Source organism: Lathyrus oleraceus, chromosome 6 (genome assembly GCF_024323335.1).
Source record: "Lathyrus oleraceus cultivar Zhongwan6 chromosome 6, CAAS_Psat_ZW6_1.0, whole genome shotgun sequence".
In the NCBI taxonomy this organism is placed as follows: Eukaryota; Viridiplantae; Streptophyta; class Magnoliopsida; order Fabales; family Fabaceae; genus Lathyrus; species Lathyrus oleraceus.
In genome coordinates, this window is record NC_066584.1 from 459240069 (window position 1) to 459264012 (window position 23944).

The 23944-nt window shown below is 40.7% G+C and overlaps 1 pseudogene; it reads right to left on the reverse strand.

Moving 5' to 3' along the window:
- Positions 1-20044: 20044 nt before the first annotated feature.
- LOC127098049 (agamous-like MADS-box protein AGL62) lies at positions 20045-20757 on the reverse strand (annotated as a pseudogene).
- Positions 20758-23944: the final 3187 nt, after the last annotated feature.

Sequence of the window (23944 nt, forward strand, 5' to 3'; positions counted from 1 at the left end):
TGGTGATACCAGACAAGACGTTTACCGACGACTTCTGGGGATCTTGATTTTGTTGACCAGACATTTACCGATGACTGGGATGAGACTCGACGTTTACCGACATCGAAAGATGATGTTTACCGACATCAAAAGAATGACCAGACATTTACCGATGACTGGGGTGGGACACGATGTTTACCGACATTGAAAGGTGATGTTTACCGACATCCAAAGAAATGACCAGACATTTACCGATGACTGGGAACGAGAAATTTATTGGGGAGATACGAATATTTGAAACTGGAAACCAGATAGGACATTTACAGATGACTCTACTGGGGATTTCTAGTTGGGGATTATCAGACATTTACCGATGACTGAAAGAAAGACTCGATGTTTACCGACACCGAAGCAATGGCGTTTACCGACACCATAAAAATGACCAGACATTTACCGATGACTGGGTGGAGACTCGATATTTACAGACATCGAAAGATGATGTTTACCGACATCAAAAAAAATGACCAGACATTTACCGATGACTGGAGAAAATACTCAATGTTTACAGACACCGAAACAATGGTGTTTACTGACACCAAAAATGATGACCAGACATTTACTGATGACTGGGGAATACTCGATGTTTACAGACACCGAAACAATGGTGTTTACTGACACCAAACAAAGATGAACACACGCGGGTGCTGTCGTGACACTGACTGGTATCACAAAGTATAATATCTGGGATATGCTGATGCAAGGCTGATCACTTGCTGGAGGGTCTCACTGGGGAGAAACAAACTTTCTGTCACCATCGGGTGAGGAAATAAACCTCTGTCACCATCGGGTGAGGAAATAAACCTCTGTCACCATCGGGTGAGGAAATAAACCTCTGTGGGGAATAAACAAATCTGAATGCTGTCAAGAGCAACTGTAGCAGTCTTGGTGCTGATGTTGAATGAAATGATCCGCCTCTACCGGGGATACGGTCTGATGAAGTTAACACATGAATGCATATGTTTGAATTTTTCTATGGCGTAATGCTCCATATGGAATGGAAATGCTACGCAATTTGAGGATGCAATGATTACTACATGCAAAATGCAAATGGACCCTGGCTAGGGAGCCGAAATGATCAGATACTCTGACTCTGTGGGGAGACTCCTCTTGGGGGAATACTCTGCGGGGAACTCTGCTTGAGGAATGATAAAGTGACTTCACACTCATGTTGAGGAATAGCACTTGCTGCTGGGGAAGGATAAACTCCGCTAGGGATATCCTTCAGCCCACAGGTAGGATAAATGCTGGAGATAAATTTCAATGAACCTGCCTCACTCGGGGAAGAAATGGCAAATACAGGCCTGCTGGGGATAGGCAATCCTCAGATCTGTTGGAGAATAGAAGGCACTATCCACAGACATCTCTGCAGGGGAACATAGCTCTGGTAGCTTCCAAACTTGCTTGGGGAAAATATATCTGCTGAGGAAACGTCCTCACAGATGCCAACCTGAAAAACAGCACAACAAAATGCCCCCAGGGGATACATGGACAAGATACGCTCAAGTGTCCTCAACATTCAAAATGATTTTCAAATGTTTTGTCTTTCTGCACATTGTTGTGTAGCCTTCATGTTTTTTATATGCAATGCTTATCAGAAATTCGGACATTTTGCAAACAAAACAGTAAAAATAAAAACAAGAGAGCTATTTATCTGAATAACGACTTTTATTGATTGAAAATGTGCCTGAAGAGGCAAAATACATTAGGAAGCAATTCCTAGAAAGAGGTAATTGCGCATAAAAAGAAAAAAATCTATCCTAATGGCAATGTGGACACGGCATCCACTATTTCCTAATTCTGTTATAACTCACAGATCATCAGTTTTCCTCCCAACTCCTTGCTTTCTGAGAAGAATGACTGGACAGATCACATCTTTCGAGATGGCAGACGACAAAGCTTGATGAAGTACAGATAACTCAGACTGTAGTCTTCGCTTTAATCCCTAACTTTTGCCTGGATCGCCCTTTCGGGTTTTCAATCCACCGGGATACCCATTTTTGCCTAAGCCGCCCTTGCGGGTTTTCGACTTACCGGGTGTACAAATTTTTTCATTTTTATCCCTAATTTTTGCCCGAACCTTTTCTTTCTGTTTTTTTTTTTGGTTCGCCGGGATGCCCTTTTTTGCCTGGACTCTTTATTCTTTTTGTCCAGCGGGTCAATTTATGCGAAGTATTTTTTGACTACATCTGAGTTGACAGGAGACGGAAAATCTTCACCATCCATAGTTGTAAGCATCAAGGCTCCACCGGAGAATACTTTCTTCACAACATACGGACCTTCATAATTAGGAGTCCACTTGCCCCTGTTATCTGTACCGGGAGGGAGGATCCTCTTCAAAACTAGATCACCGATCTGATAGCTTCGAGGACGCACTTTCTGATCAAAGGCTCGCTTCATCCTTCGCTGATACAACTGTCCATGGCATACAGCTGCTAACCGTCTCTCTTCGATAAGGCTCAGCTCGTTAAACCTTGTTCGAATCCACTCGGCTTCGTCCAGCTTGACATCCAATAAAACTCTCAGAGAAGGAATCTCCACTTCAACAGGTAGAACAGCTTCCATACCATACACAAGGGAGTAAGGGGTTGCCCCGGTCGACGTACGTACTGAGGTACGGTACCCATGCAAAGCGAAAGGCAGCATCTCATGCCAATCCTTGTACGTAACGACCATCTTCTGCACAATCTTCTTGATATTCTTGTTTGCCGCTTCTACAGCACCATTCATCTTCGGTCTGTAAGGAGAAGAATTGTGATGTTCAATCTTGAAATCTTTACAAAGCTCTTTCATCATCTTGTTATTGAGATTCGAACCATTGTCAGTGATGATTCTCTCAGGAACTCCATAACGACATATGATTTCTTCTTGATGAACCGGGTAACCACTTGTTTGGTAACGTTAGCATAGGAAGCTGCTTCCACCCACTTGGTGAAATAGTCAATCGCAACCAAGATGAAGCGATGTCCATTCGAAGCAGTAGGCTCAATCTTCCCAATCATATCAATGCCCCACATGGCAAACGGCCAAGGCGAATTCATGATATTCAGAGGGCTTGGTGGTACGTGCACCTTATCAGCATAGATTTGACACTTATGGCACTTCCGAGCATACTTGAAACAATCGGATTCCATAGTCATCCAGTAATAACCCGCTCTCAACAATTTCTTAGCCATTGCATGTCCGCCGGCATGAGTACCGAAGGAACCTTCATGAACTTCTTGCATTAGCATGTCCGCTTCGTGTCTATCCACGCATCTGAGCAAGACCATGTCAAAGTTCCTTTTGTATAGCACATCATCCTGATTCAAATAGAAGCTTCCAGCTAGCCTCCTCAGGGTTTTCTTGTCATTCTTCGACGCACCTTCAGGATACTCTTGAGTCTTGAGGAAATTCTTGATGTCATAATACCACGGCTTCTCATCAGTCACAACAGACTCGGCTGCAAACACATACGCAGGCCTCTCAAGTCGATTCACCGCAACATGTGGCACATGATTCCACCAATGAACTTTGATCATAGACGACAAAGTAGCCAAGGCATCAGCCATTTGATTCTCATCCCGGGGGACATGATACAACTTCACCTTCTTGAAGAACGTCAGTATTCTCCTGGTGTAATCTCTATACGGAATCAAATGCGGCTGATTCGTATTCCAATCTCCATTGACTTGATTGACCACTAGAGCGGAATCTCCAAATATATCAAGAGTTTTGATCCTCAGATCAATGGCTTCTTCTATCCCCATGATACAAGCCTCATACTCAGCTTCGTTGTTGGTGACGTCAAACGTCAATCTGGCAGAGAAAGGTATATGAGCACCTTTAGGATTGATCAATACTGCCCCAACACCGTTACCGTTCATGTTCACAGCCCCATCAAACATCAGTGTCCATTTGTCATCCGGGTCCGGTCCTTCCTCGACAAGAGGCTCTTCGCAATCTTTCATCTTCAGATACATGATGTCTTCATCAGGAAATTCAAACATCATAGGCTGATAATCTTCAATCGGTTGTTCGGCAAGGTAGTCTGACAGAATACTACCCTTGATGGCCTTCTGTGACGTGTACTGAATGTCATACTCTGTCAAGATCATCTGCCAACGGGCAACACGTCCGGTGAGAGCTGGTTTCTCAAAGATGTACTTTACTGGATCCATCTTAGAAATCAATAGAGTAGTATGGTTCAGCATATACTGTCTCAGTCGGCGAGCAGCCCAGGCCAAAGCACAGCAAGTTTTCTCGAGCAGTGAATATCTTGTTTCACAGTCGGTAAACTTTTTGCTAAGGTAGTATATGGCATGCTCTTTTCGACCAGACTCGTCATGCTGTCCCAATACACACCCCATCGAGTTCTCAGTCACTGACAGGTACATTATCAGAGGTCTCCCAGGAACTGGAGGTATAAGGATTGGAGGTTTCTGTAAATACTCCTTGATTTTGTCAAAAGCTTTCTGACAATCATCATTCCACTTGATCGCTTGATTCTTTCTGAGCAGTTTGAAAATTGGTTCACATGTAGCAGTTAGATGAGATATGAACCTTGCAATGTAGTTCAACCTCCCTAAAAACCCACGGACTTGCTTCTCCGTTTTTGGTTCAGGCATTTCTTGAATAGCTTTGACTTTCGCTGGATCAACCTCAATTCCTTTTTCACTGACAATGAAGCCTAAAAGCTTCCCTGATCTCACTCCAAACGTGCACTTGTTCGGATTCAACCTCAGTCTGAACTTTCTCAACCGGTCGAACAGCTTCTGCAAATTAACCAAGTGCTCCTCTTCTGTCTGCGACTTCGCAATCATATCATCTACGTACACTTCAATTTCTTTGTGCATCATGTCATGAAAAAGAGTCGTCATTGCCCTCTGATAGGTAGCACCAGCATTCTTTAGCCCAAATGGCATCACCTTATAGCAGAACGTGCCCCAAGGTGTAATGAATGTCGTCTTTTCCATGTCCTCTGGCGCCATCTTGATCTGATTATATCCGGAGAAACCATCCATGAAAGAGAATACCGAGGATTGAGCCGTATTATCAACCAATACATCAATGTGAGGTAATGGGAAATCATCTTTCGGACTCGCTCTATTCAAATCCCGGTAATCGACACACATTCTAACTTTACCATCCTTCTTCGGCACAGGAACGATGTTGGCCACCCATGGTGGATAACTGGTAACAGCCAGAAAAACCCGCATCCCACTGCTTCTGAACCTCTTCCTTGATCTTAGTTGCCATGTCAGGACTCGTTCTACGAAGCTTCTGCTTAACCGAAGGACATCCTTCCCTAAGAGGTAATCGATGCATCACAATGTCTGTATCTAAACCAGGCATATCTTGGTACGACCAGGCGAACACTTCCACATATTCTCTCAGCATCTCAATCAGCCTCCTCTTGACAGAGTCCTCTAAGGCAGCCCCAATCTTGATTTCCTTTTTGTCGTCCTCAGTACCCAAATTAATAGTTTCCAACTCCTCCTGATGAGGTTGGATGACCCTTTCCTCCTGCTTCAGTAATCTGGCCAATTCTGCAGGGAGTTCACAGTCTTCCTCACTCTCCTCTTCAGCTTGGTAGATGGGATTATCGAAATCATACTGAGCCATAACAGAACTGTTCATAGTGAATGCCATAAGATCGCTTCTGCATGTTTGATGCTTTGTTTTAGAAAAAGAGTTCAATAAAGTCACAAAAACAAGAAAACATTGCCATTTTTATTGTTTTGAAAAAAAAATGAAAACAGAAAACAGAAAGACAGGGATCACAAAATTTGTTCAAAAAATGTCCTTCATTAATGATAATCATTAAAACATGATGAGGCCCTACAAAAATGAATCACTACGCCTTGGGCAGAACGTAGGATTTTCATGCAAAATGACAAAACAACAGAAAATTACTCTGTCAGAAGAGTAACTTGAACCACTTCTTCAGTCGTCCAGTTGTTGATAGACCCCCCTGGTGCACACGGGCGAACCCAGTTGTCCAAATCATAATCACTGTCACAGTCTTCACTACCGGTTGCAGAGACGTCGCCATGATTCATCAGCCCAGCGCTGGTAAAGGTACTCGGACCCGCTTGACCTTTCTGCTCTGCTCGGAGAGGCTCATAACCAACACCAAATTTGTCTTCTTTAACCGGCAAATCCACCATCTTGCCCCAGCCTTCAGCTTTTCCGGAATCAACGACCTCCTTAGCCTGCTTGTAAGAAGTGATTGAAACACCTGGCTTCCTCTGCTCAGCGTACGCCACTTTCTCAAGAGCCACAGTCTCAAACGCCTGGCATAAGGTTTCGTGGATCTCGCCATCCACCTCAACATATTTGAACGAGGATAGATGACTCACCAGAATCTCTTCTTCACCGCACACAGTCACGATCTGACCGTTCCAGACATACTTGAGCTTTTGATGGAGAGTCGACGAGACTGCCCCTGCTGCATGAATCCACGGACGCCCCAACAAACAACTGTAGGCGGGCTGGATGTCCATAACATAGAAGATGATATCAAAAACCTCAGGACCTATCTTCACAGGCAAGGTAACTTCCCCACACACAGAACGTTTGGATCCGTCGAAAGCACGAACGATCAGGTCACTGGGATTAAGCACAAACCCTTCCGCATCAATCTTCCTCAGAATCTGTTTAGGCAACACATTCAGCGACGACCCGGTGTCTACCAACACGTGAGACAACACTGCCCCCTTGCACTCCATGGTAATGTGTAAGGCTTTGTTATGGTTTCGCCCTTCAGGTGGTAATTCCAGGTTGGTGAAACCTACACCATGCCTGGTGCTCACATTGGCCATCACACCCTCCAGTTGATTGACAGAAATCTCTTGAGGTACGTAAGCCAGATTCAACATCTTCAGCAAGGCATTACGGTGTGCCTCAGAGCACATCAATAGTGAAAGTATAGAGATCTTGGACGGAGTTTGATTCAACTGATCTACAATCTTGTAGTCACTTTTCTTGATTATCTTCATAAACTCCTCCACATCCTTTTCAAATGACCCCTCGGGCGCCTCCTTCTGGACAGGTTCTCCCTCAACCACAGCTTGCTTCCCCTTTGCTTTGGCGAGAGCTTCAGCATTATTGTCCCTCAAAGGCTGCGGTGCGAATAGACGACCGCTTCTGGTAAAGCCTCCTGGACCCCCTACATTATCCACAGCCGGACCAACAGTTGCAGGAACTCTATTCGGTACACCAATTGTCACTGGAGTTTGATTCGCTGGTCTTGTCTGACTTTCAGCCCTTCTGTAACTGCGGTGAGCATTATCATACTTCCACGGCACAGCTCTACTATTCTCAACAGCCCTTCTTTCAGACGCAGCGGTAGTAGTTGGAACACTGATGGTTACAGGCACGGGAATGGTAACTGGGGTACCATTTGCTGCAGGTGCACTGACAATCCTTTGTCCACGTTCTTCAGACGGTTTAAAGTAAATGGTGATAGTTGACGCTGTTCCACGATCTTTTACAGCCCTACTGAATTGCAAACAACCTTCATCCATCATACCCTGGATACCGGTCCTCAACTGGTCGCAACCATTCTCAGATTCTGCACAGCCCAAACAATCTTCATCACAACCCGGGTAGACACCCCCATTCAGCAAACGACCCTTCACAACTAGCAGAGAAGTCTGAACATCATTAACATTAACAACCAGATCTTCAACTTCTTTCCCTTCAATATTGTTCACTCTATGCCCACCATGCTGAGGCATAGGGTTGTTTACGACGTTAGGCACTGGAGCGAAGTTGATTGCCTTGGCATCAATTAAATCTTGGACCTTGTGCTGGAGAGCTCGACACTTCTCAGTATGGTGGCCTGGTGCCCCAGAATGAAAGTCACATCTAACATTAGCATCATAGCCAGGAGGCAGCACTGTAGGCGGAGCCATTGTACGCAACTCAATCATCCCTAACTTGAGTAGTTCGGGTAATAACTCTGTGTAAGACATGGGCAGAGGATCAAATCTTCTATCAGCCTGCAATTTCTGTCTGGGCTGATAAGGACGTTGCTGTTGTTGTTGTTGTTGTTGCGGTTGTTGAACTCTTGGTTGTTGTTGTTGACGAGGTTGAGGTGCCGGAATGGTTACTGCAGCTACTGGACGATATTGATCTCTGTTAGCATTTGTTCTGTACACACCCCCTCTGTGCTGTACAGCATTGGTCTCTCCTTCTCTACGGCGAGGTGCCCCAGAGAAGGGTTTCTTTAATGAAGACGAGGAACCAGCATCATGGATCCTACCAGCTTTGATTAGACTCTCAGTCCTCTCTCCACAAATGACAACATCAGAAAAACTACCGAACGGGCAGCTCCCCATCCGGTCCATAAACACACCTTGAAGAGTACCGATAAACATATCTGTCAACTCCCTCTCCAGCATAGGGGGTTGAACTCTAGCAGCCAGTTCACGCCACCTCTGGGCATACTCCTTGAAGCTTTCATTGGATTTCTGACAAAGACTCTGCAGCTGAGTCCGGCTCGGTGCCATGTCCATGTTGTGTTTGTATTGCCTCAAGAAGGCCTCACCCAGATCTCTCCAGCATCGGATCGAATCTCTCTTCAATTCCATGTACCAGTCCAAAGAAGCCCCAGATAGACTATCTTGGAAAAAATACATCCACATCTTTTCATCATCGGTATACGCAGAGATTTTTCGATAATAAGCCTGCACATGGGTGCGAGGGCAAGAAGTACCGTTGTATTTGTCGAAGGACGGTGCTTTGAACTTGTGAGGGATTCTCAAACCTTCAACCAACCCCATATTAGTAACATCAAAACCGAGAGAATTCTGACTTTCCATAGCACGGATCTTCTCAGCAAGAGCTTCAACTTTGCGGTCTCTCTCATTAACCCTTCCCAGAACGTCTTCATCTTCACTGAGCAGAGAGAACAAATCCTCTTGTCTGTCAACAATCGGAACAGGATTGCGGGCCGGAGCACGGACTACTCTGGCATTAGCGGCATCTGGAACAATAGGTTGACCGTTGATTCGAATACCCCCCAACTCATCACCTACAGCATAGTTGTTGACGGGTACAGCAGCAGCAATATTGTTATCATCGACTGGGCCTCCCTCTGGCGGAGCATGGTTGGTCGGTGGATTTGCAGCCTCTTGTCTCTGAACCATAGCTCGAAGTTCTTCTTGACCTTGCGCAACCCCTTGCATCATATTCATAAACTGGGCCATGCTTGCCTTCATCTCAGCTAACTCAGCTTGAAATTGATCCATACTTCTCTGTTGATTCAGTCTTGTTGAGTAGCGGTGCGGACGTTGATCAGCTATTTTGCCTGAACAGGAACCAAGAGTGAGAAGTCACGACCAAGAACACCTGTTATGCAAAATGATATGAGTATGATGCTAATGATGCGTATGATGCACATGATATGCTCATTTCTCAGGCATTCAAAGAGCCTGACCCATCCTGAAAAGATGGCAACCCGCAGCAACAAGAGAACAAACAGATACAAGGAAAATGAGAACAGCAGGGAAATACTGACAACCTTATTCATACATAAGGGTAAAAAGGTCAATACCACCGAGCCAACAGAAAATTCGCATAAACAGAGTACAAAGAAATGAATCCCATCCAACAAGCCTGGAGGTGATTCTCAATAATGAAGATCCAAAGACGGAGTACAAACAAATGAATCCCATCCAACAAGCCTGGAGGTGATTCTCAATAAAACACAAGCAAAGATACAAACTAAGACAGACGGTCTTCTGGAATGAGGGTCTTCAGGTAATGGCACTGGTCTATCAACAGTGAGCATTCTGAACAGTCTGGTAAAGGAGTGATCTTCTCTTTCAACTGTCTTCTCAGCTCCAAGACTTCTCCTTCAAGATAATCCTCTGATTTCTGTCTCAAGTCTACTTCCTTCTTCAACTGGATGTCTTTATCTCTGAGTTTCTTCTCCAAGTCTCCGATCTTCTTCTGATAACTGGCTTCTGCTCTCTGCAGTCTCAAGCGCTCCCTATGCTCCTCATCCAACATAGACTCCATCTCCTCGTAGGATCTCTTCTTACCTCTTGCTCTGCTAGCATCCTCTCCTTGCACCTCCCTGAGTTGATGGGCCATGTGCAACCTATCAGCTTTAGCTTTGTACAGCTCCATCTGAGTGTCTTGCTCCTTCTCTCTCAGACGACGACTCTCCATCAGAACTTGCTTATAGTGCTCAGCAGGCACACTATCAGCAAGGATCAAAGGTGGTTGCTCTTGCAACGGCTCCATCCTATCGTAGGGTAACAACAAAGTCTCTACTCTCTTCTTGACCCAATCAGTGTAATTGGGCATTGCAATGGCAAACTTCTTCCCTAAGACGGATCCATCCTTCGCTTCAACAAATTTCCAAGCTCTCCCAATATGCTCCAACTTAGCAGGGTCAGTACGTTTCTCAAAATACACACTCTCAACTACCTCAGCTTCAAGTGGCCTTCTACTCATGACAAACCCTAGCTGGCGAAGAGAAAGAACTGGGTTGTAATTGATGCAACCCTTGGTCCCCACGAGTGGTACATTCCGGAATTCACCACAACTCATGATAATATTCTTCACATCTATCCGGTACGACTGCCATCTGATGTCATAGGAGGTGAGTGACATGACCCTCTGAGTCCACTTAAGAGTGCTCTGGGTATCTACAAATGGTCCACTAGCTGGCAGAAGAGACATGAACCATTTGAACAGAAGAGGTAAGCAGCACCTGATGGCTCCGCCCTTACCATGCCTACTGTGGATGGCATAGTAAGTATCAGCTAGAAGGGTTGGGACTGGATTCCTTCCAATGAAGATACTGATAGCTGCATGGTCAACAAAATTTGGCATACTGGGAAATAGGACAATCCCATAGATCATGGTGGCAAGCTGTGCGTGAAAGGCTTCCCAACTCCCCTTCTCTGCCTCTTCTCTAGCTACCCTCAACAGAAACTTCAAAGGCAATCCTACAACATCCCCACTGGACTTCCAACTATCACTGACTTCCTTAACACTCAACCGGAGAGCTCCGGCAACGACTCTGAAATCAACCTCCTTGGGCACATCCAAAAAAGGAACCTGATGCTGAATCGGGATGCTCAACAGTATAGAATACTCCTCGAGAGTAGGTGCTAACTGGTAATCTTGGAACGTGAAACATCTAAGCTCCGGGTCATAGAACTGAAGAAGTGTTTGCAGAGGCACTGGATCTACTACCGTCTTCAATACTGTCAAGATATCTCCATACTGTCCAACGAAACTCTTCAGACGATCATCTGTCACAAAGCTACCCAACTCAACTAGTGGAGTCAACGGCTCACGATGGAAACTGTAGGAACAGGTCTTCCGCTTCGGCTCTGAGACTGTTGCCATCTCTATCAGTAGACCAGCTCCGGAATGTACCTGAGAAATGATATGCATGCAGAGATTAGTTTTTTTTCTCTTTTTTTTTCTTTTTTTTCGATTTTTTCATTGCGTTTCTTTTGAAAAATAAACATGCTATGATGCGAATGATGCAGACTGGACTGGCTGTTTGTGCAATCTCTGATCACTAGGTCGATGCTTCAGTCAAAATTTGAACATAAATCCCACTTAAGGTTAACTGAACACTGTCTGAACACAAAGTCGCCATCAGAACCAAGTCACCAACAGAACCGAGTCACCAACGGTACCTGTAATAATGATCATTCCCTCCCCACTCACGGGTGTAGTCTAGGCCAGGGTAAGGCTGAGAGAAACGCAGCATAAATAACCTTTCGCAGAATACTGTCATATACACACCCGAAGTATGTAACGACAGCATCCCACCAGGGTCTGAACTGCTCGTGATATCAATGTTCCGCTAAGTGGCGCCATACCACCCGCTTCCCATGAATCACTCTATTCCTAGGTATCCTAGATTGCACTCATGGTCTGGGTATTGGACCTTTTACCTCAACTGACTCTTCCCCCCACACAGAGAGAAACAAACAACCAGCCAGGTGAACAGATGAATAAATGCAAACATTAATGCAAACATAAATGCAAACGATAGACAATGAATGCAAACAGTAAATAATGAATGCAATAAATAAACACAGCACAAAGCAACCAAAACCCTAACCTAAGGAGCGCTAGGAGAGACTCGCTCAGGGAAGATGGACCAGCATAGGTCAACTTCTCTATTGTCCCCAGCAGAGTCGCCAGCTGTCGCATCGCGCGAAAAACCGGCGGGAAAGAAAGAACAACAGAGCCGCCACCGTGCGTTATTTATCCCAAAAGAGGGAAAGGAAACGCTCGAAGTAAACCTGGGAAAAGAACATGGTCTCGCGACCAAAGAGAATGGGTTCGGGAGTCGGTTATGCGAAGGGAAGGTATTAGCACCCCTACGCATCCGTAGTACTCTACGGGATCCACGCACACTAGAAAGGAAATTGGTTGCTAAACACTGCTCAAACACACACACACACTGGCTGAAAGAGACACAAGAGACTGACTGAAACTGAACTCGGCAGGATGTCGCATCCTGGGCCTACTTAGTCTATCAGGCATAGACATCAGAGTCGAAGTAGTTCGGACTGGGGAAACGACACATGCTCGCTAGGATGTCGCATCCTATGCATACGTATCTTCTCGGACGAGAGAAGAATCAGAGCATTCGTAGCTCGGCTGACACGCACACAAGCAAAACAAGACACAGGCAAACGTGGAGCCCGACTGCCAATCACTGGACTTATGTCAGCATCCGAACCAAAGCACACACAAGAAGGCAAACATGGAGCCTGAATGCCAATTGCTGGACTTACATCAGCATCCGCACCTAAACACACGCACACCGGAACCCAAATGCCACTCGATGGACTTACATCGGCTTCCAAGCACACAACAACACAACAGGTTGATAGGGAGTCGGGGACTCGAGCCTATAACTGTCAAACACACACAAAAAAGAAAAAGGGCGCCCGGAGAGATCAGCTCAATCTCCTGCCTACATACTTCATCTGGTATGAAGATCAGGGCGATGTAGTTCCCCTACGCAGGGATAAAGGACTAGCCTAACCAGATAACAGAGGGAGACACAACTAGGGAGACTACGACTCGAGCCTAGATGTTATCATGCAAATCATCCCTAAGTTAAGGTTTCTAGCTAAATGGCACAAGGGCCAACCTATCCTAAGCATGGCTCACACAGGAAGCAAGCCACACACACTTAACTTGCACAGGAAGCAAGCCAAGCAAAACCTAACTTGCACAGGAAGCAAGTCTAAACTAATCCTAACTTGCACAGGAAGCAAGTCAAACAATCCTATCTTGCACAGGAAGCAAGTCAAACAATCCTACAAGCACAGATAGCACACGCTATACACGAACAAATGGCTCAAACAAGGGTTAGGTTTTAGTCAAGGGGTCATATCAACCTTGACAAACAAACCTCTGGAACTGGGTGAACGTTGCTCTTAACCTTGCCATTGAGGGGCTAAGGTGAAGCAGATGAAAGGTGAAGTGAGGATGAGACCTCACAACTCTTATCCCTGGCCTGGGAGAGCTCAAGACAAGAATGTGTGGGTTCAGAAAGTGGGAACCCTTCTACACATTTAAGACTGACTCAACTGTACAGTTGTACAAGATCTTGGGTTTGTATCTGCAATGCATCAACACAGTGGTGTGAGCAAGGCAGATGACACACTGAATAGTGGGGGATAGATTGCATATCCCTACCTTCCACCAATTGCCTCTTCACTTAGGAGGATTTTGACTCTATGCAAGGACAAAAGTAAACAATCACAAACATTGCCTCTTAAGGAGGACTTCAGACAGTTGCCTGGCCAAGTAACAGGCCAGGTCTTCCAGACTACATGAAGTAAAGGAGGCATACCTCAATGCAAATTTCTTATACAAGCAAAGCAAAAAGTTCACAAGGAACTAAGCAACTAAAGCACCTGAAACAGTCAAGCAGATGTTAGTATGCAACTTCAAACAAAACAAACAGAAACAGAAACCAACAGTCAATTGGAGGCACATGGATGTGCAAGGCACAAGGCTTAAGGCATGTGAGCCAAGCCACCTACAAAACAAGGGGGTTAGATAACAATATTCCAGCAAGCTCAAAAAAAAAAGAATTGGCTACAATGGCCACTTGATGGTCAACCTGAAATCACAAACTCAAAGGTGAGTAACAGGACCACTAGGGCAAGCCTAGGGTCAAAAGTGAATGAGAAAGTTCAAACAGCAAGGGATAAGTATCCAAAATCATGTTCAAACAATTAGGAAACAAAACCAATTGGATTCACATCCATACCAATCACTATCATCATTTCATGAACCAATTAGGTCAAAGTAGGGCAAACAGAAATCCATAAAAGTCAACAGAAAGACTTGACTCAAAACCAATCTAAACATCCTCCAAAAATCACCAAATAAATCATGATCAAACCCAACACATAGCATGGTAAGCATGTCAAATTTCATCCCATTTGGGCAAGTGGAAAGCAGTCAATGAAAATAAAGAAGTCAAAGCCATTTTGAACATGCTCAATGAAGTCAACCAAACATGCATCAACTTAGAAAAATCATAAGTCAAGAATGGTGTATGATAAATGAATGGGACTAAAGCCATGGCCAAGATGAGAATGCCTAGTTATCTCATGTAAAATTTCATGTCCATCTAATAAAGTATGAGAATTTCACAAATGAAGTGGGAACATGTGTCACACAAAGTCAACATTTGACTAGGCAGGGAAGAAAAATCTCAAACAAATGGAAAATAGTTCAATTAAATCCAAGAAAATTCACATGTAAACTAGACATACAAGGGACCATTCATGCAAAATTTGGAGTCATCTGGATGTGGGGAAGTGTGTGAACAAAAATTGTGAAAATGCATGATCATGGTATGACACCAAATGCAACACATGACTTCAAAAAATCATAACTCTCAATACACAAATGATAAATGCACAAACTTTATATGGAAATGAAGGTCAATGTGTCTAGTTTTACCACAAAAAATTTCAAGCTCATTGGATGCAACATGACAATTTCACAAAAGGAATGGCACAATGTATCATTTTGGCATACATGTCAAGAAAATAATTATCATTAAAAATCCAGCCAATGGAAAATTAATTAAAAATCATGATTAAATAAAGGACACATTCATGAATATGAGGAAAAAATTTCAAGATTTTTTGATAAAAATTGAATCGAAAATGAATTATGGAAGTTTGATGAATAATTGATGAAATATTGAACATGAAAGCATGGCATGAGGGTCAAACATAAGTCAACGGGTGGCAAAGCTGTAAATAAGCATGCCACTTATCAAAACGACTGAGTTTTGGAGGGGCACAGGAAATGTTCCTATTGGCTCTTTTTCAATGGAATAGTGACTTGAGCAACCACAGCCAATAGCACTTGAGTTTTCTGGTTTTTCTCAAAAAAGAACTTAGGGTTTAAGCATGGCAACATGTGATCATCAACATCAAAATCGTGTTTGATAAAATTTTCCAGAAATCCCAGATAAATACATAGACATGACCAGCAAGGCAAGGTGAACAATCAATCCAACATTAATTTTCCACGAATCATCAACATGTGAATGAATCGAGCAAAAAAGCAAGAACATCAAACTTTGGCTTATGAACAAAAGATTCCAGAAATGACTAAATGACATACCAAAAGGTTCATCCAAACATAGTGAATACAAATCCATCAATACTCTTCAGTATAACACAGCATGGCAGTAGAATCGAGCAAAAAAGAAAATGTGCATAAAACTTATTTTCCAAATTTCTTGCAAGTTAAACAACCAATTCATGTGAGACAAAGTGTAACTTCTTTAGCAAGCTAAGACCTATGCTAATCATGTGGTGGTTTGGCAAGAGAAGGCAATCGAAATCTTACCAATAATGGTGCAAGCTGATGATGCAGTGATTATTTGGCCAAGGCAAGCTCGAACAGATGGTGATTTGGACTTCTAATGGTGAATGGTGAAGGTAACTTGCCTCAAGAATGCTTAACTTTGCTCCCCTTTAGCTCCACCATGGTTGATGCTTGGTAGAAACAGTTGAAGAAATAAAGCTGTTACAGCAAGAACACAAGGCTTGCTATGGTCTCCAAATGCTGCTTGTATGATTGCTGAACCAAGGCTCGCTTGAATGTTTGAAGGATTTGGCCAGAAAAGTTCTTATGGCAAGATGCAAGATGTGAGTGTAATGCAGGGTCTTGGTTTGTGGCAGGTTTGTGAAGAGATGGCCAAGGGTGTTTTGCTTGCTGCAGGAAATGTTGGTAACAAGTTTTGAAAAAATGCAAGTGCCAACTGAATGTAGTTAGTCTAACATGGTGAAGAGTTAAGGGAAATGCAATGGCTAGGTCTGAGTTGGTTGTTTGAGGAAATGCAAGGCATAAGGCTTAGCAAAATGCAAGTGAGGTTTGGCAAAATGCAAGGTTGGTTGGTTTTTCTGTTAGGTTGGTCTATGGTAGATTTGCAGGCCATGTTAGCAAGGCAAAGGTTGGGAAGATAAGTGAAGGTTGTTTGTGGTATGCTGTTTGTGTTTGGATAGAGTGAATGAGATGCTAAGGCCAAGGACCAAATGTAGGGTTTTTAGAAGCAAAGCAGGGTGTCTGCAGTTGAATGGTGCTGCTGGTTTGGTTCAATGGGAGTTTGGACTGAAAATGCCAAGACAAACTGACTGCAGCCCTTGGATTTTGTGAATTTAGCAATGCAGGTTTTTTTGCTCTTCTTCAGTTTTTTACAGGTTTTGGAATAAGTGGCCAAGTGAAATGGATTTTTGTGTTTTTTAATGGCAAGGCAATGTTGGTTCTTTGTGGTTTGGTATTGTTATGTTGGTTTGTTAGGTGATGTTTGAAACCATTGTGTTCTAGACAGAAAAAATGGCCAAGTGAGCAAGGGCTTTGGTTGGAGCTGCCATGACAGAAAGTATTGGTTTTGTTCCCCTGCTGCCAGTGAGAGTGGTTTGGTTGGTCTGCTGTAGAAGTTGGACAGAAAAATTCAAGAGTGCCAAGAGCAAGGCAAGGTTGAGAATGAGGGAGTGAGTGAAGGTTTTGTTTGTGGTAATGGCCCTTTTTTTCTTTTTGACAGTGAATGCAAGTGAGGGCAAGGTCTTTAGCAGTAAATGCAAGTGGCAGGTGAGTTGAAGTGAGTGTGGTTTGCTGTAGCAGTGTTTTTGTTCTTAGCCATTGCCAAAGTCCTCTCCCTGCTGCAGTATTGTATGCTTGTTGGATGATGATGTTTAGCAGGGCAGGGTTGGAAGAAAAATGAAGGTTGATTGTGCAATTGTTTTTGATGACAGGAAAATACCAATGGCCAGATGAGTTAGGTTTGTGTTATGGTCTGCTACTGGTTTGTTGGACAGAAAAAATAAATCAGATGCAAATAGCTAGCCCAGTTCTTTTTGTTGCTGCAGTGTTGCTGTTGGCCAGTTCAAATCATGGCATGGAGGTACAAGTATGGTATGGCAATTGCCAAGACTTTCTCCCCTCTGCTGCAGTATGTTGCTACTGTCCTATGTTGACAGAAAAAATGCTTGTACTCTGCTGCATTCAATATGGCATGGTATGGCTTTAGCATTTGCCAAGGGTTTGTGGTTGCTTCAATTGAATTTCAAAAGGACAGAAAAATGTACAATGCCTGCTGGACAGTACAAGGCCAGGTCAGGTTTTTGAGCAATATTAGGCTTCATACTGCATTTCCATTGACAGCAGACCAAACATCTCCATGCTGTCTGCTGTTGCTTCAATTTGAGGAGGAAAATGCTCAGTCAAAATGAATGAAGCCCCTTTGGTTTTTTTTCATTATGTTTTGACAGAAAATGAGTTTTTATCAAGTCACAAACAAGGCCAAGTTAGGTTTGGTTCATGGTGAGTCTTGCAAGTGAGAAGGGTTTCTTTGGGAATTCTTTTTACAGAAAATTGCAATATGCCAAGTCCTCCATGAATGAGTTCTACCTGTTCTTTTTTGTTGTGCCAGCTTTCTTTTTTGTATCCGAAATGACAGAAAAAGTATGTTATACCATGCTGCTAGGTCTGCTTTTGGACAGTACATATTAAGGTGTGGAAGCATGGATGGATGGTTGCAAAGTACCTTCACTTTCCAAATCTCAAGCAAGTGAGGCATGGCTATATGTACAATTGGTTAGCTGCATAATGAGGCTCTAAGGACAGAGGAAATGCTGCATAATTGCTGTCCTTTTGAGGTACAAGGCAAGGCATGGACAAGTATGGTGCAAGTATGGTTAAATGGTACTTTTCTTACAATTCAAGCAACCAAACAAGATTCACATGTTCTGCATAATTTGACCTTGCAAACACCTTCTAAATGACATTTATGAGGTGTTCCAATTGGCCAAATGTTGAAAAAATGCTTGAGTCAAAAAGTCAACTCTTGGTCAAACTTTGAATTTAAATGAAAAAGGTCCAAAATTGCCATTTTGATTGGTAAGGTTTTTGGTCATGAAATTTATATTTTTGGAAAGAGGATGAAAAATGTGGTTTGTAGGAAAAAACCCCACCAAATTTGGCCAAACGGTTTGGGAGATATGGCCCTTTGAAGTTCAAGATTTTCTGAAATCGATTCGATCATAACTTGCCAACCATACATGGGAATTGAGAGTTCTAGGACTTTTTGGAAATGGGAGAACAAGATCTTCAACTTTCATGTTGGGCAAAAATTCATTTGAGGCTTATACCATGATGTAAGTTTGAGGATCAAAACTTTCCATTTTTGGTAAGTTTCAGTTACAGGCCCAGTTTCCATTTTGGGAAATTCATGATCTGGCTTCAAATTCTTCCATGATGGTGTTTGGCATGATATATGATGACTATTTGGACATGAATGAGCTCTCACAAACCAATTCCAATCATCAAATCCCTGATTAAATGGACAGTTGACCAACAGTTGACTTTTAGGGTTTCTGACTGATTGTGCATTGACTGATGACTTCCAAACCCTAATTCCTTGAGGACTTGACTTCAAATGATGTCCCAAGTTGTATGAACTCTTGATTATTGACCATGGTGCCCAAATTCCACAAGAATGACCACCATCCACTACTTTGACTGACAGTTGACTTTTCTAGGGTTTTTGACTGTCTGGGCATGAACTGCTGACCTCTGAGCCCTCAACCCTTGACATGAACTCTTCAAATAGACCTCCAAGTCATGTGAACTTGTTGGACAAACCTCAAGGCCTTGATTCAATGAGAAATTCCTTTGCTTGCTTGGTTGACTGATCAGGAGATTAGTTTGACCTGATTCTTGATTGCTTGCTCTTGAGGCAACTGAGGGACAATGCAAATGCTATGCAATGGACCATGATATGCTATGACCTAGTATGAAAATGTATGTATAATGGTAGGTGCAAATTTGAGGTGCTACACCAACATCAAACAATATCTAAAAAAATATAAACTGGTCACACAAACATCTATGATCACTTAGAACAAAGAAACAATAAAATAAAATCCATTAAAAAGGCCTAAAAACAACATAAAATGCACTAGTTTTCTACCTAATAAAAATGGTCAAAATAAATATTATTTTTTGAGATTTTTTATGGATTCATAAAATAGACATTCTCATAAACACATGACAAAATGAATGGGTCAAAAATGTTAAGGGATCATGAAGTTATGGATATTTGAAATTACGAAGAAAAATGAACATTTAACAAGTAAGAAAAAAAATAAACATTACACTGACTAGGTTCGAACCCACATCATTAGGGTTCCATGCACTGTTTGAAAAAAAAACAAAGTTTAGGATAAGGTGGATTCAAACCCCATATCTTTGGGTTGTAAGTGACTTAGGGCACACGTTTCTACCACTAGGGTAGCTATACATTTGTTCGTTATAACACAAGGAATTGTATATATTATAAAAACGCGTTTGGTTTGACTTTTCCATGCCATGTCAGCTTCTTCTTCAATCTCTTTCTTCTTATTTTCATTTTTCTTCTTTCATTATTTTTCAAATCTTATATCAATCATATCTCTCTCATTTCTCAACCATTTTTCGGATCTAAGTCAGCTAATCAAAAGATTCTCGAGGGTCCATACTCGTCAATTCCACCCATATTGTTGAAACCAAATAAATGAGTTTGCATCATAGGATTTTGAAAAAAATGTTGTTGAAATATTTGAGCTTGTTGAGGATTTACTTGGTGATTGATTGACATATTAGAGTTAGAAAAATTTCCAACATAAAATGGAATATTTTGGGAAGGTGCACCTTCAATTACAAGCCTATCAACATGTTGTGTAACAAGTTTCTTAAGTTCCTCTAAAGCCTTCTTGAATAGTATAACTTGAGCCCTATTCATTCCATCAATGGGACACCCCCACCAAAACTGAGCCTCGGTCGCCTTTCACAAATGGCTTAACTCATCACCACACTTCTTCTCAATATCCAACATATTGTTAATTTCTGTCAGGTGATTATTGAGCTCACACACGTTTGCGCTACGGTGAGCCTCAAGAAATTGCATGGTGCCATTAATTTGGGGTGGGACCCGTGATAGATAACGATCTATGACTGTATCAACATGTGGGTGACCAAAGGAAAACACTTTCTCACCAGGTGAGAATACAACAAGAGCAATATCTGCACCAAAAAGTGTGCTAAGCTCACTGGCTTTTATGAAAAGCCCACCACGACGCTTTCAGAAAGTCATTTGCATATTGCTCTCATTGCTCATCTTTTTCATCTCAATCTTTTGGCGACCAGACCTTTCCTTCCGGTTGACATGGTTGACATTAAAGAGAAAAGAGAAAAGAAAATGATGAATGTGTTTGGAATTTCAAACTAAGAAATTATACATTATAATTGAGTGTGAAGAGGTTGATTTATAACCAAATTTTGAGTGACTAATTTTCATTTTTATTTGAATATGTCTATAAAAGTTGAAACCCATTTATTTTCCAAATGTTGTATCTTTTCGTTACATTAAAATATTTATTATATTGAGAGATTCACATCAAATCTCTTTTTATATGGTTTATATGGTAGAAAATTCAATGTAAAAAAATGACATTGTTTTACTATTTTATATATTTTAGATTATTCAACACCTAATGGATAAACTCTACTTTGATACTTTGATAGTTCAAAAATTTACAATAAATATGCTTATATTATTGTCATACAACAAATATTAAATATTAAAACTTGAAAATAATGATTTAATTTATAAAAGACAAAATTTCAAGATGGAAAATTCTTGCTTTAAAATTTTTTCTAAATTTTTTATTCAAATTATTTAATTTTTAATATCAAAACAATGGGCAATGGTAATATAAGTATCACAACTTTTTTTTTTAAATTATAAATGGTACAATTATAATATTTATCACGTGATATTATTTATGATAATGCGCGACAAAAGAGTGAAAATTATTTTAAAATATAATGCGTCGTGTGAAAACTATTTAAAATTTCATAATTTTTTGTATTTATTTTGTGTTAAACATTTCATAACTTAATGTTAGATTTTTAAAAAATATATAATCAATATTGTTTGTGTCATTTCGTATCTAGTTTCTAAATGCTTACATGTAATGGCGATTTCTTTTTAAAATGCAATGCATTACGTAACTTATAATATATTCTCCTTTATTCAGTCATTTCCTTATAGTTGATATATTTAATTAGATTGAATCTTAATGCGCCTGAATTTATTTTGATTTTATTAAAAGAAATTTCATCATGGTTTAAAATAATAAACATGGTGATAATTAAAAAGTTACATGCTTGAAATCCAAGCATCAACAAATTTTTTATTTTTTCGTTATAAAAAGGACTTGTTCATATACTCTTATAAATATATTAAAATTAAAATACATATCACCAAAGTTATTATCAGAAACCATTGTGAATAGTACTAATATTTTATCACGATTTTTCTTAGAAACAATGGTGATAAGTTTTACACACACGCACGCGTACACACACACACACACACACACACACGCTTACACGCAGAAGCACGCGCCCACACACACACACACACACACACACATATATATATATATATATATATATATATATATATATATATATTAATCAAAGTTATGAAGTTGTCAGCAAAGAATAGTAGTCTCGCTCAAAACACAAAACTCTAACATCTCTCACTTCTATATCCAACGTACTTGTCTCTCTTCTTCTTCCACAAAACTCGTCTCTCTTCTTCTTCATACTAAAAGTTAATCAAGTTCAATAATTTTTATTTTTTATCTTTCTTTTTCTTCTGCTTCTAAAATATAATCATGTTATTCATATGCTTTCTTCAATTTTTCTTTGTATAGGTACTAATATTCATATCTTTGAAGAACTTTTAAGGTACGTCATTCCTCCATACGTTTTCTTCCATTTCGGTTTCACATTATTTTTTGTGTTTTTTTGGTTGTCTCTAATTGGATATCTGTTTTTGAAATGGTTCATTCGTGTTTAACATATCAAACGATAATATAAATGAGAAAGTAGTTATCATATTTGTTCCAAGTATGATTATGTTCTTCTTAAAAAAAATTCAGACTTTCCATATCTCGTTTGTGGATCAAGGAAATGATCAAGGAAAGATGTTACGTAAATCTCATTTATCTTCCTCCATCTTCACATTTAAGGTACATGCACGAAACTTTTCCATATTTTATATTATTTTTTATTTCCTTTTTGTTGTTATATGTTATATGTTGTTTAAACTATGTTGTTATTAATAAAAGTTATATGTCGTTGATGATTTAGTTTTTTTATATATATGTTGTATGGTGTGTAAGGTAGTTCGTTGTTGGTAAAAGTTGTATGTTGTTTTTTATTTAGTCTTAATTGTTATATGTTGTATTTTGTTTAATGTATGTTGTTGTTGATAAAAATTGGATGTTGTTGATGATTTAGTTTTTGTTGATATATGTTCTTGTTTATAAAAGTTATATGTTGTTGATATAAGTTGTATGTTTTTGTTGATAAAAGTTAATATTGTTGATGATGATTTATATGTTGTATGTGTCGCGGTGAAGAATCAGAGACCAAACTATTGATTAGACTTGACTCATGAATCAAAATATCACCACCGAACTTTAATTTATCCAAGAGAACGGGAAAAGATTCAAAAATAACTCAATATATATATATATGCAAACCTAGAAGATTAAACTTAAGCTAAGCAAAAAGGGGGGAGATTCTAAGGTACGGGGGTGTGTTATGAAAATGGAAGGTATTAGCACCATAATCATCTGTAGTACTCTACAGGAACCTTTTAAATATATGTGTTTAGTTTAAAATTGTTTGCTATTTGATTGGGGAGGTGAGTAAAAGAACATCTTTTATTGTTTTATGATTTGGAAAGATATTGAGTCTTATGCCTACGTATCCGTGAAGGATCAAAACCTCGTAGTTAGGGTTCAAAAGTAAGAAGGGATTTGTTAGGGTTGATTTTATGAGAAAGACGAAAATTGTCATATTAAGTAGAAAACTCACTTTTAAACCACCACAAACATGTGGAAGATATATCTTTGCATAAAATTGAAAGAAGGTCTCTCACTTGAATATAAAATAACCAAGTATGCCACATACCTCTTCCAAATGGAAAAGAATCAATATCAATCTCAATAATGTTATGGGGTAGGAGATTTAAATCTCAACTAGGGATGACTCATGTCTAATCCTTTTATGAAAAAGTTTTAAACATGGAAAAGTCAAAGTGGTAAAAGAATTTGAATTAAGTTTGTGTGTTTTAGATCTTATGAAAAGATCTTTGAATATGCTAAAGTGTTTTGAAGCATTTGATTAAGATATAAAAGGGAAAACAATGACCTAAGTCAAATTTTATTATGAAAGTGGTTATAATAAGGAGAGATAGAGATAGAAAGAGAGAGAGAGAGAGAGAGAGAGAGAGAGAGAGAGAGAGAGAGAGAATTCTAAGGTTTACATTGAGGGG